The sequence below is a fragment of the Tupaia chinensis genome, unplaced genomic scaffold, assembly GCF_000334495.1.
Source record: "Tupaia chinensis unplaced genomic scaffold, TupChi_1.0 Scaffold148296_1, whole genome shotgun sequence".
Taxonomy (NCBI): Eukaryota; Metazoa; Chordata; class Mammalia; order Scandentia; family Tupaiidae; genus Tupaia; species Tupaia belangeri.
Genome location: NW_006208147.1, coordinates 1723522 through 1736565, shown reverse-complemented (window position 1 = coordinate 1736565; position 13044 = coordinate 1723522). Strand labels below are relative to the sequence as shown.

The following is a 13044-nucleotide window of genomic DNA, read 5'->3' as shown; positions in this document are numbered from 1 at the left end:
GTGTGTGTGTGTGTGTGTGTGTGTGTGTGTTTTAAACACATTTCTATTACTTTAGGGCTATGGAAGTAAGTGGAGAAGAGCCTACCTTTTAAAAGGACACAAAAATAAATAGTGACAGTATCTTTGTTAGCCTTACTAATGGATATTGATTCAAAACAAAACCTCAGTACTGCATCCTTGTGTTGGGATCATATCAAGACAACATGGCGGTTCTATATGGTAGAACTAAAGCACTCAGTCTATTAGGACAACATCGTAGAGGGACTAAAATATTTAAGACAGGCAGTTGACACAAGTAATGAGGAAAGGAAAGGAGCTTAGACATATCACATTCCAGAATGATCTGCACTAAAAGTCGACTGGTGTTCAGAAATAAGATGGAAAGGTTTTGTTTCTGCTTAAATTTTTGTTATATCACCTGAAAAAAAAGGTTTTCTTTTAAAAGAAAGATGTTTCCTAGATTCTGCAAAATGTATCTTACTAATATAGTTTAGAAGAAAATTTGAATAGTGGCAACTTTGAAACCAGAGCATTAAATGTTAAATTTCACATAGTGACTTTAATTGAGTTTATGGTTCAGCTCATACGAAGGTGCTATCTTGGGAATTTTATTAAGTCCTCGAAGGAAAATAAACTATCGATTCCTTGTCCTGTGGAAGAATGCTAAGCTGTGGATTCGTTTTCCTGTAACTTCTGTAAAATGTGACTTTCTAATGCCTGCAGTAGATCAGAGTGTCAAAACTGCTGATAATACCCGTATTTTCAAACCGTTTTTATTTTGAGAAAACTCTGTTCCCTAGAGGACATCAAGTTGCTATAGTGCCTCCCAAGGGGTCAGGTCAATGTAAATCAAAAAGTGTCTATTGAAGGAAGAATGGGACTGAGGAATCTTAGCAAAGGAAAAGAGAGCATTTCAGCGCAGCTTGCTCTCCACCTGAGTCTCTCGTTTTTCTCTTTAGAAACATATATGCCATGCTGGTTTTGTCTCTGTCATATGCTAGGTAGCAAATGGGGTGATATTTTTTTATAGAGGTGGGCAAAAATTATTTTCTCAATTTTTTTACTGATGAGGCACACGAGGAAACTACAGATAGGTTTATAGTTATTGCCTTATTTTGACTACATTTCTCTTAAATGGGTCATTTAAAGTAGTTCTTCAAGTAACAGTTTACTGGTCTTTCCATTCCTGAATACTCAAGCTAATTTGTACAAATAGGGACTACGAAATACAGAATATTAGAAAAGATCCTTATATTTAGTTCTAGTATGTATGTGGTAAGGAAATGCCAATTCTTCATTGTAAACATTTTTTGAATTGCCCTTTCTTAGTCTTAAGTGATAGCAGTACCCATAGCATTAGGGAGAACCGAATCATTACACTGCAAATGTATTCACTTTGTATGTCCTGGTTCTGTCGTGCTTCCTAGAAGATAGAAGCAAAAAATCTTGTTCTTGTTTTAGAATGTTTCACTTTGTTCTCCCCCTAAAGAATTCTGTTAGTATGGGGTCAGCAGGTGGTGTGGGGCTCAACATTGCTGGACTACCACATGGCTGACAGCGGTTCAAATCCCAGACCTGGTGGCTTGAAAATCATGCCAGGTGTATGTGCGTGCATGCCCAAAATCCTGAGAGGAGAGTGAAGGAGAAGGGATTGTGGCATGGCTCTCCCACTGAGGGGCGATTTCTCACTTTCCCTCTCTCCATTTCCCTCTGTCTGTCTCTGACAAGCGCACATACCCTCTGGCACAAAACCTAAGAAAAAAAATTTTTTAATAAATGAAAAAGAATTCTGTTAGTATCTACCTTTTTAAACTGTTGAAACTGACCCAAGTATGTGATAAATACCATGGGCACTCAGACCCAAGGAACTATTTTCTAAATTCAGTTTTCAAGAAAGTACTTTCTACTTCTTGTATAGATCTAGTATCTCCTGAAATGTAAGAAACCAGTTCCTATTAATGATAAGCCATCTGCTCGTTACAAATGTGAGGTTTAACAAATAAGTAATACATGCTATATTTATTCCAGTGTCTATTGCTTAATTGTTAATTGTGAGCAGATTATTGAATGCCTCCTCTTTTCTGCAGTTTACAGTAACTTCACGTAATTGATTTGTGCAACAGATTTATATTAGAGTACAGTTTCAAGCCTCTTAGACTTTTTTGACTGGGGAAGCAAAGAGTAATGTTATTTAGTACATTTTGTTCTCGTACTGGCTGTGTTTCTATAAGATATGGTACCCTGTGTATCCCAGAGAGGCTAGAGAACTTTGTTCTTTGCTCCTATTTGTGGGTCCTGTTTTTGTGTTTTTTTGAGAATATGCATACAATAAAATATTATTTGTTACATTGCTCAGTTTAGCTTTCGTGTTTGTCTGGACGTGGGGCAGTGATGGTAGCCACCATTTATTAATATTTCACACGCACTGCGTGCCAGATGCTTTATTTATGTTATCTTACTCAATTCTGGCAACACTTTTGCATGGCATTATTTTCCCCATTTTACAGATGAGAAAAGCAAGAAGTCTTATTTGTCTGTCTATCCATCTGAAGAACTCCCCTGCCTTAAGGGGTTAGCGTGTCATCAGTGTTGTATGTCAGGAGGTGGGTATCATTGCCTCTGTTGAAGTTGAGCAGGGGAAAGGTTCAAGAATCTCAGTGGACTGCAGGTGTCAAACAGACTGCCTGCATGGAGCTCTGCAGAAATAGCTCCTCCCTGCTCTGCTTTCCTACGACAGCAGCTCGGTTTTCTGAGTCAACACCCAGGAGAACTGACTGATTTAGAAACTAGAATGGCAGTTTATTGCGGGTTTGCAAAAGAAAGAGAGCTTGCTTCTCTCTCATCCTCAAATAATATTTTTATTCTCAGAGAAAGGAAAATAAAGAGATACTACCAAAAAGCATGCAAGGAGATGTTTTCTTAAACCCTGTGACCTACCACCCAGAGAAAAATGCCATTAAACTTACATTGTGTATCTTTTTGATGTTTTTTTTTTTAATGTGCTCTACCTGCATAAGACATACTTAGAGATATACATTTTAATGGGACCATACTTCTTTTCCCACTTGATACACTGTGGATAGTTTGCCCATGTCAAAAAGAGAGAACCCCCCATGTGGGTGTTTTGAATTGCTCTATGGCTGCAGCAGAGACTATTGGTTACAGGCCCTCTGGGAGGGCAGGGCTCCAGCCCTTGGAGCTTAGGCAAGGCCGGGGACTGACTTCTGCAAATGAAGTGTGGGCGGTCATACTCAGTGATAGGGAGAGGCTCACTACCCCCGGTTTCCCCATGGAGGTCATAGAAAGCGTGTGTGGATGGTGAAGCCTGGCCCAGCCATCCATGGAGACCACTGCCCAGACTAGCCTGGACAGCAATATTCTGTTGTTCTATGTGGCTAACCCATCATTTATTTCACCAGTCCCAAGTTAAAATTAGGTTATATATGTTTAGAGTATTATAATTTTAATTAAACCACTAAATATTTAAACACACTAGGCTCAGTATGTTTGTATGTTCATCTTTGTTCACATTTCCAATTATTTTCTATAAAGTGGGAATCGCTAGGTCAAAGGACAGGCATATTGTAACTCTTTAGTTTTTGTTAATGTTTTCATACTACTCTTGAATTTGTTTCTTTGAATAGGCAGCAAGAAGGAAAAGGATATCTCAGTGTTTGATTCATGGATTTGCAGTTCATTTACAATGAAAATTAAATCAGTTTCCCAAGTGGAAAACTGAATGTTCTGTGTCTGACCTCCAAGCTAATGCTCATCTTTCTAGTATTCTTTTTTCATACTCAAAGAAATTGTACATCCTGAATTTGACATTCTGAAGAAAGATACAGCAGGGAGAATTTCTTTACACCATTAGAAGGATAGTATGTTTTTGTACATCAGCATATTTCCTCAGACCCTGGAGTTCAAGGTCAAGAGATATGTTGGAACTCTAGACATCATTGTGCTTTTCTTCTAGAATGAAGAATCAATGGTGGCATTGATCGATGGCTTTTGTAATGACCTTTGTAATGCCAGTTTTATTACAGACCAGTCATTCATTTCCCATATTCTCTAAAGCACAATGAGTCTTAATCACTGTTTTATGAAGCTCTACTATTTTTAAGTGATTTTGAAACTGTTAAAAAATTCGTTCTAGAAAGTAAATTTCATTTTATATGAAATAAGTGGACATTAATGTATAGTAAAGAATTTGGAGAGTGTTCCCAAATCAAGCTAATGGATTTGAAAGAACTTCGGGGGGCCGGCAGGTAGCATGGTGGTTAAAAGGCGCTGGGGTTTCCACATGTCTGAGCACAGTTCCAGTCCTGGACCTGGTGGCTTGCATTCTCACTTTCCCTTTCTCTCTCTCTGGTCAAATTAAAAAATAATAATGACAAATGGAATTAATTAAGTAAATCTAAAAAAGAAAGAACTGGGAATCATTAGAATGGCAGTTAATTGTGGCTGTTAAATCCAAGATACTTGTTCTCCATCACACAAGACCTCAGGCTCAATCCTTGAAGTCTTTTACCCTTTGATTAAAGACTGGTGGCCTTGTGGTTAAGAAATTTGGATCCCACTTGGCTAACTAAGCAGTTTGAATACCTGCCCTGGTGGCTTAATAACACACTGGGACATGTGTATGCATGCCCCAAAATTCCAACAAGGTGGAGAAGTGGAGGCAAAAGGATTCTATCATGGGGTGTGGTCTCTTTCTCTCTGTCTCTTCTGGGTAAGTGCTCATACCCTGTAGCAAAATTTTATGAAAAGAAGATGCGCCATTAGGCTAAATATGTAAGAAGTTCTGTTGTGCACTCTTACGCCGTTAGAGAATAACTATTGTAAGTAGGAACATCTGGTTGAATAAACTCACTGCGGTATTAAAAAGAGGAAGAAAGGGTGAGGAGAAAGAGAGCATATGGTCAAGCAGAAATTTGCTTGTTTCTGGGTTTACTTTATAAGAAGAAATAATCCTTTACTGATTTGGGAACTTTATTTTCTAAGATATTCATGTACTTTCCTATTTCTTACATTGTATTGTCAGGTGTGACATTTAATGTCGTGTTACCAGAGTCATTTTAACTGTTAATCTATCAAGTGGTTGAACCCCAAGTTGCAAATGCATGCTGAAAACATGCAGTCTTGCAGACACCAATCTGAGAGCAGGCCTATTGGCTCTACTTTCAATTAAAATATGTCCTAGTAACAGCCGTTCTCAGCATTTCAGCCGCCGCCACCATGGTCCAGTCCACTGTCATCTAGATTATTTTTTTAAATAATTATTTTATTTAACTTTATTTATTATTATTGTTACTTTCCAGTTTGATCAGACAGAGAGAGAGAGGGAAAGTGAGAAAGCAAGCCACCAGATTCAGGACTTGAACCATGGTCGGCCATGTGGGAGTCCAGCGCCTTTAACCACCACACCACCTGCTGGCCCCTCATCTAGATTATTTTAGTACTTCCTAACCAGCGTCCCTGTTCCTGCCCCTTCCAGCTTGTTCTCAGCAGAGCTGTTCAAACTTAAATCATGCCACTCTGCACAGCTCTCACTCCATTAATAGTAGAAGCCCAAGGTCTAACACGGTCCCTTGTCATCTCCCCAGCATCTGCTGTGGTCTCCTCTTTATTCTTATCTAGCCACACAGTTCTGCTTCTTATCCTCCCTTTTTCTGTGAGGACAGAGAATTTGTTGTACATGGCAGGATGAGCAGTGTCAGGCACATAGTAGGCACTTACATAGCAATGCTTGTGTGTGTACAAGTTGGGTGCAGTATATATAAATGACAAAGACGTCCATGAATTTTCTTAGGCAGTGAGCCTGTAGTATAACAGTTTGGCGGGGCTACCCCCACCCGCATCCTTCCTGCCATCCCATTTCACCTGAAGAACTATTGTTAGCTTTGCAAAGGCTGAAAGGAGCAGTTAGAGGAAAGTGTGGGAGAGATAATAAAGGATAGTAAGTGCAGGAGGGATGCAGTGAACATCTAACTCTTGCCTGGGTCTCTGCTCATCATGAGACTGACTTTAAAACAACCCCACTTTGCAGCTTTATGTTGGTGTGTGTGGTGTGGGAGTTCTAAAATATTTCTGCAAAATTTTACTTCCCTTCTTTTGAGTGATGGAATCTAATTTCCCTCCCCATGGAGCTGGGCCAACCTTAGTGACCCACTAATCAGCTATTGCAGAAGCGACAGTGTGCAGGGTCTGAAGCTAGATCATGGAGTGCCGTGCAGTGTACACCTGTTCTCTGTGGCCAGCCAGCCATGTGAAACCATCAGGTGTTGTGGTTCCTAGTGGACCTGCGTTCCCTGCTGACAGCCGGCCTCCAGTCCACGCCCTGTGAGTGCACCATGCTGGATGTCCAGCCCGGCTGAGTGTTCACATCGGAGGACAGCTGACTGCAGTAGCAAGAGCGGCCCCGAGCAAGGACTTCCCAGGTGAGCGTTTCTGCAATTCTTTACCTACAAAGCAGAACAAACAAAATGGTTGTTTAAATCATTGCATGTTGGAGTTGTTGTACAGCAATAGGAACCTGAACAATGGGCCATGCTCTCTTAGTTCCCCATCCAGGGGCCAGATGCAGAGCAGGCCCCCAGGCAGAGGAAATGGTGTGGAGACAAGTTAATGCACAACAGAGAGGAGCTCTGGCCAAAACAAGTGGAGTGATTTCCACTGGGCACTCTAGAAGCCTATGGCTAATAGGCATAGTCCTTCGTAAACTTTTCTCAGACTTCTATCCTGTTCCTGTCTACCAAGTCCATTCTCCTACATCTGTTTCGAAATTTTGAGGTTCTCTTTGGACCACATGGAATTCATTTTTGAACTCACCCAGTCTGGACTAAGCATATGCAGATTCTCATATTTTCTATATTTAAGGGTACTGATTTGTTTCGTTTTGGTTTTTTTTAGAGGTTTTTGCCTTAGGGCATGTGTGCTCACCAGGAAGAGACAGGCACAGTGAGTAGAAAAGTGACAAATCACCCCCTCTCCGGGGGGTGGGGGCGATGGCCATGCTACAATCCCTTCTTCTCCATTCTCCTCATGGGATCTTAGGCATAGATGCACACATGCCTGCCATGAGTTTAAAGCCACTGGGTCGAGGACTCTAACTGTGGTTGGCCATGTAGAAGTCCAATAACATGATCACTATGCCAACCTATGACCCGTAGGCATTTTTTTAAAAATAATTTATTAAACTTTGTTTATTTAATTTGACCCAAGAGGGACAGAGAGAGAGAGAAAGTGAGAAAGCAGAAAAGAAAAGAAAAATCTCTCTGTAGCAAAAAGGAATTCTGCCATCAGACAGAACTACAACAGCTATTCTTCTATGGGTCTCGACTGCTGGCCCACCCTGCAGGGATTGGATTTAACAGCCTCCAAACTCACATGAGCCAGTTCTTTCAAATAAATCACTCCACACACACATTTTACTAGTTCTGTTTCTCTGGAAAACTCTGACCAGTATAGCTGTAAAACATTAACCCAAATCCACATGTTAGAACTGAACTGAAAACTCTACTTGGGCGAGTGACATTTCCCAACCCTACTCTTTCTATCCTTTCCACTCCCGTTCCTCTCACCCTCACTGGGGAAGTAATCTTGGCATGTGTGCTTACGCTCTTTCTGCACGATGAGCAGAGCATGTGTTTTGTGTTTTCTCTCCCGCTCTCTCTCTCTTTTTTTTTTTTCCCAAAAACCAACTAAAATGCATTTATTTAATGTGTGACACAAGGGCTCAAACAGACAATAAGAAACAGAAACAAAACAAAAATAACACCACAGCTGGAGATACAGAGTCCTAATAGAAATCAAGGACAGACCAACTAAGGAAAAAGTAAGACAAAAGGAGAGGCTGATGGCCTGGGTCAGGGCTCCTGGCTGGAGACCTGCTGGGAGTACATTTCTTGCAGGTACTTCTTAAGGGCTGTGGTGTTTTTCCAGAGTTTGATGGCGTGTGTGTTCAAAGGGCCGACAATGTTGGGTTCTCCTAGCAGGCTATGGATGGAGCGCAGGATGGGCTGGGTGGGGGCTATGGATGGAGAGCAGGATGGTCTGGATGTCTGACAGGGCAGACCACTTGCAGATGTTACCCTGGGTGTCCACGTTGGGGTGGTAGCAGGGCGTGAGGAACTTCACCATGGGTGCATTGTAAGGGTAGCCACTGAGGAACTCGAGGGACAGCTTATACCTCAGGTCTTCATATGCCGCTCCATGGATGGTCCCTATCCATTTAAAAAGGTTGTCTGGTTCAGGGAAGGCAGAAATTCCTTTGTTGCCAGACATCATGAGGGTCATCAGTTCCTGCTGGAGCCTCTTACCCACGGGTCTCTGGCGGCGCCCCCACTGGGTTCAGCTGCTTTACCCGTGGCAGCTACGCTGGCGGCGGCTGGATTGGGGTTCTGGGAGGCCCTCTGGGGTGCTCTGGCAAGGAGACAGGAACTCTGCGACCACGACTGCAACTCTTGTTTTTTCTCTTACACAAATGAAGCATACGAAGTCACTCTTTTGTACTTTCTGCTTTTCGTTTAACACTACATCCATCCAGGAGACCCTCCACATCAGTTCATAGGGGTCCCACTCATTTGTACTGCTGCAGAGTGCAGTTGTGCCATTTTTTATTTTTCTAAACAGTTTTGTTTTTAAGGTTTTTGACAGGGTGAGTGCACTTGGCAGAGATAGAGAGAAATGGAAAGTGAGAAATCACCCCCCAGCAGGGATGGCCACAGTGCAATCCCTTCTCCATTCTCCTCTTGAGGTTTTGGGTATGCACGCACACATGCCTGGCATGAGTTTCAAGCTGTCAGGTCCAGGACTAGAACCATGATCGGCCTTGTGGGAGTCCAGCACCCTAATCACCATGCCACCTGCTGACCCCCTTTTTAAAGCAATTTTAAAAATCTTTTTTCTTTTTTATTTCTTCCATGAGAGAGAGACATACAGCAATAGAGAGGCAGGCACATGCTGCAGGCACGTGGGAGTTCAGCGCCTTAATCACCGCACCACTCGCTGACACTTCTTGATTGAATTTTTTTAAAAATTATTTTTTCTTTTTTTGAGAGATTTTTGCTATAGAGTACCTGTGCTCACCAGAGTGACAGAGAAACAAAAAGGAAGAAATTATCCCTCAGGGGGATAGCTACGCTGCAATCCCTTCTCTCCATTTTTCTCTTGAGATTTTGGGCATGCATGCCCATGTACCCAGCGTGAGTCTTAAACCGCTGGGTCTGGGACTCGAACCGCTATTGACTACATGGAAGTCCAGCGATGTAACCATTACACCATCTGTTGGTCCTCCCTAATTACTTTTTCTTTATTCATGGTAGAGTACTGGTGCTCACACACGACAGCAAGAGAGAGACGAGTACCCTCCACAGTGTCTGGCTGTGCCACAGTCCCCTTCCTCCAGCCCTCCAGCCTATCAGGTCTTGAGCACACACAAGCATGCCTGGCATGTTTCAGGCTGATCCAACCAGGGATTGGAACTGTGGTCCCCATATGGGTCTGGCTTCCCTTGAGCAGCATGTTATCACTGCTGCAGAGCCAGACTCTTGACTCTGTATTGAGCGCTGAGTGCTTTTTTTTTTTTTTTTGGAGAGGTTTTTGCTATAGGGTTTTTGCTCTGTGCGCTCGCCAGACAGACAGAGAGAGACAGAAAGCGAGAAATCACCCCCCAGGGGGGATGGTCACGCCACAATTCCTTCTCCATTCTCCTCTCGGGATCTTGGGCACACACGCACACGTGCCTGGCGTGAGTTTTAAGCCACCGGGTCCGGGACGCAAACCGCGGTCGACTACATGGGAGTCCAGCGACATAACCATTACACTAACTGCTGGTTCCTGAGCGCTGAGTGCTTTTAAACATTTTTGTTTCCTTCTCCCCCTAAGAAAACCTGCTTGTCTTCAAACAACTTGAATATTGGTAGCATGGTTATGAATAATTATTTGGAGATTTTTTTTTCTGCCACATTTCAACCATAACTTGTGAAAGTGGATAAATGAAGATTGGCTATGAATATGATAGGTTTTTTGAATTTTCATCTTTAATTAAATTAACAAAATGTAAAGTCCTAACTATGCAATGAAGTTAAAAAATCTATGCCTGATATCTGAGAACTTGAGATAGGTTTCTTTCACATAACTCCTTACACATTTTTTCAGAAAAGTTTTAAACATTGGTTATAAACATTAAACAGATTAAACTTGTGTGATTTTGGACCATTCAAATTTTGGTAACATTGTTTGGAGAGTAAGAAGAAAACTTTATATATTGGGTCATCAGAAAAGTCATGCTGGACTCTCACATGGCCAACCGTGATTCAAGTCCCAAACCTGGTGGCTTGCTTTCTTGCTCTCTCTCTCTCTGTCCATCTCTGGTCAAATTGAAATAAACAAATAAAATAATTCTGTAAAAAAAAAAAAAAAAAAAAAAAAAAAGCCATGATGTGTTTTTTTTTCTTCTTCTTTTTTTTTTTTTTGGAGAGGTTTTTGCTATAGGGTGCGTGCGCTCGCCAGACAGACAGAGAGAGACATAGAGACAGAAAGGAAGAAATCACCCCCCGGGGGGAAGGTCACACCGCAATCCCTTCTCCTCCATTCTCCTCTTCCATTCGCCTCTTGGGATCTTGGGCACGCACGCACATGTGCCCGGCGTGAGTTTTAAGCCACCAGGTCCAGGACATGAACTGCGGTTGACTTCGTGGGAGTCCAACGACATAGCCTTTACGCCAACTGCTGGTTCCCAGCCATGATGTGTTTTTCTATGCAAAAATATGTCATGACTTTTCTGACCACCCAGTATTTTTCAAAGTTCCAGAAAGCAGTAGACAAAGGTAGTTTTTAAAAAAATTCTGAAAGTTTATGTATTAAAATGCATTAACTAAGGATAGTACACAATTAAGTACCTAATTGTGTTGAAAATGTAATTGCACATATAAGAAAATTCTCCCTGGTTGCAAAGCTGTTTCTGTGCTCCTCTAATCATTTCCACTGCTCTTTAATCTCCCTATTTAAACTATTTGTCTGCATCCTAATGAATGTAGTGAAAGCTTCTAATTAGGGTATAGTGCTGGATTTATTTGCAGCTATTGCCTAAGTCTCAAAACCAAGTCACAGCAGGATAAAGGGCACTTACATCTCAGAATATAAACTATCATTGCAGAATTTATCCCAGTGTTTGCACTTCACGTCTGGAAATCAAATACTGAAAGGAAATAAAAGGAAGGGTATATGCTTCAAGTAGGTCTTGAAGCCTAGTCACTTTTTTTCTGGCACTAGGGGCCTTATTAGAGTTGATTCAATGAGGAAAAAAAGTATCAATATATTCTAGGCATTGCTGGTGAAGAGAAAGAAAATTGTTATTACTGAGAGTCAACGGATTATTTTGACACAGTTAAAAGATAGGGCATTGGGGATTGGCCAGTAGCCTAATGATTAAGGAGTAGGACCCCAAGTGGCCAATCATTCAAATCCCGACCCTGGTGGCTTGAAAAATGCGCTGGGTGCATGTGTGCATGCCTGCCCCAAATCCCAGCAGCATGTAGAAATGGAAGAGAAGGGATGGTGGTGTGATCATGCCTCACTGAGAGACTGTTCCCCACTCTTCATCTCTCCATCTTTCTCTGGTGAACACATGCCTTTGGAATCAATATTTTAAAAATGGGGGATTCTCTGGTGAACACATGCCTTTGGAATCAATTTTTTAAAAATGGGCGGGGGGGGCACCAGACTGGATTCCCACATGGCTGACTGCAGTTTAAGTCCCGGATCCAGTAGCTTGAAAATCATGCCAGGTGGGTTCCCAAGATCCTGGAGGAGAATGGGGGAGGAAAAAGGAGAAAAGATGGCAGGGTCCCCACCCCCCAGGGGGTGATTTCTCACTTTTCCTCACTGTCTTACTGTGTCTTTCTCTTTCTCCCATGGCTGACAGCACAATTCAAATTGTGAACCTAGTGGCTGGAAGAATACGCTGGGCATACATGTATGTGTACAAAATCCCAAAAGGAGAAGTTTGGAAGAAGGAATTGTGACATGACCGTCTCCCACGGAGGATGCTTTCTTACATTCCTTTTGCCTTTTTCTGGCAAATGGACATGTTTTCTAGCAAACTAAAAAATAAAATACAGAGTATCCAAAATGAGTAAGTATTTTATTCATTTATGCATTAAAGCAAAACGCTAAAGAGTATAGCAGTGAAAAATCAAAACCAGCAGCAACAGACGAACCTTGCCCGCCCCCCGCCCCTGGGACATTAGGAGACATTTTAAAGGAATGAAACAAATTAATGATGAGCTGAAACTTCGTTCTCAAACGACTATCCATACTCTGTATGGACTTCACTAAAACTCCAGGGTCTTCTGAGTAATATTCAAGGTTTCTTAAGAAGGAAAAAAAAAAAAAAAGCATTTTCCAAGGAAGGTTTAGTTCATTAGAGATGACTCTTAGTTGAGTGGAGTGGGGAATGCTAGAGGGGGCATGACATAGCTGGAGAAAGATAAGGTGGCTGGATGGGTGGAAGGCCTGGGGTTGCAAGGGTTATTCAAGAGGAACCGAGCAGGACGGTAGAATGAGCCGCTGTTGAAGTAAGGTCCACGTGGTTTGTACTGAAGAGTAGAAGGTTTGGAGGAAGGGGTGGGAAAGAAACCCTTTCTATTGTCTTACAGGCTTCCTGGGCTAAAGAGAGAACGTGACTGAAGAGGGAGCAGTCACCATCCTAAGTGAAGGGGATGCTGAGATCAGCTGGCTGCCATCTCCCTGGGCAGGGTTGTCTCTTTCTTGGATCTTTCCTTCCCGCCTTCTGCCGTCCTTCCTTCCTTTCCCCTCATTTTGGTAGAATCTCCCGTTTAAGTTTCTTAAGACAGAATCCACAGGAGGTGGTTACTTTTCTACTTCACATGTCCATTAAGAATATTTCCTTTGGCATATTAGGCCAGCAGGTGGCATGGTGGTTAAGATGCTGGATCCCCATACAGCCAATCATAGTTTAAGTCCTGGACCCATAGCTTGAAAATCATGCCAGGTTTGTGTGCGTGCATGCCCAGAATCCCA

At 42.2% G+C, this 13044-nt stretch overlaps 1 pseudogene; it reads right to left on the bottom strand.

The window, feature by feature from the left end:
- Positions 1 to 7771: 7771 nt before the first annotated feature.
- LOC102500055 (ubiquitin-conjugating enzyme E2 C pseudogene) overlaps positions 7772 to 13044 on the bottom strand; it is a 7957-nt pseudogene continuing 2684 nt past the window's right edge.